Source organism: Bison bison, unplaced genomic scaffold (genome assembly GCF_000754665.1).
Source record: "Bison bison bison isolate TAMUID 2011002044 unplaced genomic scaffold, Bison_UMD1.0 scf7180017864372, whole genome shotgun sequence".
In the NCBI taxonomy this organism is placed as follows: domain Eukaryota; kingdom Metazoa; phylum Chordata; class Mammalia; order Artiodactyla; family Bovidae; genus Bison; species Bison bison.
The window spans coordinates 3,277,827-3,280,435 of NW_011494944.1; positions in this window are offsets into that span (position 1 = coordinate 3,277,827).

The window sequence follows — 2,609 nt, forward strand, 5'->3', positions numbered from 1 at the left end:
GCAAACTAGTACAGCCACTATGGAGAACAGTGTAGAGATTCCTTAAAAAACTGGAAATAGAACTGCCTTATGATCCAGCAATCCCACTGCTGGGCATACACACCAAGGAAACCAGAAGGGAAAGAGACACGTGTACCCCAATGTTCATCGCAGCACTGTTTATAATAGCCAGGACATGGAAGCAACCTGGATGTCCATCAGCAGATGAATGGATAAGAAAGCTATGTACATATACACAATGGAGTATTACTCAGCCATTAAAAAGAATACATTTGAATCAGTTCTAATGAGGTGGATGAAACTGGAGCCTATTATACAGAGTGAAGTAAGCCAGAAAGAAAAACACCAATACAGTGTACTAATGCATATATATGGAATTTAGAAAGATGCTAACAATAACCCTGTGTATATACCTCTTTTTAAAATAAACTCATTTGAATGAGATCGAGGGCACTCCTTGCAAGGTATATGAGATTATTTTCAGAACAAATATTTTAAATTTGGATTATTCTAGAAGCCAGCAGTTTACAAATGAGTGAAATAGTCTTAATTTAAAATAAATGTCAGCTTTCCATCCATATTAGAAATTTAAAAGTCTTCATTGAATTAGAGTGTTCACCAATCCTCCTTACAATAATGCAGCCTGTAAGTCTAGTTATTATTTTTCTATTAGTGATAGAGATTTTGATATAGAGAAATATATTTTTACTATAGAAATCATTGTTTAAGAAAAAACAATAAGTGAAAATTGATATTTCACATCAGCTGCTGGATAGCTAATAAGGAATTCTGAAGAATGTTTTGAACTGATATGCACATTGCACTTTCTTAAGAGGGCAGTCTTTATTTATTTAATATGAGCACATTTTTGCTTTCCTGAAATAGAAGCCTAGTGATGCCAAACTGCCTGCTATTTCAAAAAAAGATAAGAAATATTATTATTTTTTTAATTGAAATTCAATGTGAATAATCCAAGTGTTAAAAATACGCCCTCCACTTATTTTGAAACACCTTGAAGGCCAATCAAAATATTCATTTACATCAGTTATAGCCCTTAGAGCAACAATTTTCAGCCTTTGTTATTGAATATAGATTATATGAAACAAATCACCATGCCATCACTTAACATCGGCAGTTCAACTGTTTAAGAAACAAGTGTTTAATAGAGTCATGAGCATAATGGTCCAGCCCATGAGCTACCAATGTTCACAGTTCACCAACCCACAACCAGTCGGCATTCAGTTGTATCTATGAAGAAATATATGAAATGACTCATTGGGACAATATTGTTCACAGTAAAGTTGTAAATGAAAATATTGAGTTCTTTGCAACCCGTTGCCTCTTGTTAATCTGTCCTATCATGTTACAAGTTGTTTTCTTGTCATAAATAGAAAAAAGATATTGTGCAAAATCAGTGTTTCCAAATTCATTTAAACTCATATTAATATGAATACATTAAATTTAATCAGATGATGTGACTGATTCATTCCTCTAGATTTCTTGCAAAAAACAAAAATGTATTATTCTCCAATTAAAATAAATTAATTAAAGTAATTTGTACTGAAAACCTATTTCCATACAAAAGTACATGACTCTATTTTTCATCAGAGCTTCATATTTTAAACAGGTTATTAATATGCAATATACATCAAATGGGAGAACAATTGTAACTGTACATCTTGACTTTATACCCATGTAGCCAGCATCCAGATTACCAGAGGCACAGAAATCTTCAGTCACTTTTCTATACCTAGGAACACCTCTACCTTGATTTTAACACTTCTTATGCTGCTTTTGATTATTAATGGAGTCACATCTTAGTTATTTTAATCATTTTGAGTGATTCAAGTATGATGTAAGTAGAAGCATTGCACAGTTGTTGCTCCATACACGATCAATACATTGATCTTTTTCACATGAGCCATACTACTGAGTTTGTAGTAACATAAAATTATAGTTTTAATTGGCATTTTCCTGTTCACTAGTGAAATTGGTCATCTTTCCATATGTTTACTGCACATTTGGATATCTTTTGTAAAAATTGTTCATCTTTTATTATTTCCTACTTGCATTTTTGTATTTGTATTAATATTCATATTTTAATTACATACAATGACACTTATTTCTTTATAAAGTTATATTATTTAATTCAATAACCTAAAACACAATAATTTATTATATTAGTAATAGTGGCCCACTCTTTACTCCCATGAAAAAGGCTAGAAACCATTAGTGGTTTATTTTTCCTTTTAAAATTACAGTTCTCAGGATTATTTATCCATATCTGGAGTCTCTAGAAGCAAAATTATGAAAAAGAGAAAACTAGAACTAGAGTATCAGTTCAGTTCAGTTGTTCAGTCGTGTCCGACTCTTTGAGACCCCATGAACCACAGCATGCCAGGCCTCCCTGTCTATCACCAACTTCCGGAGTCCACCCAAACCCATATCCATTGAGTCAGTGATTCCATCCAACCATCTCATCCTCTGTCATCCCCTTCTCCTCCTGCCCTCAATCTTTCCCAGCATCAGGGTCTTTTCAAATGAGTCAGCTCTTCACATCAGGTGGCCAAAGTATTGGAGTTTCAGCTTCAACATCAGTCCTACCAATG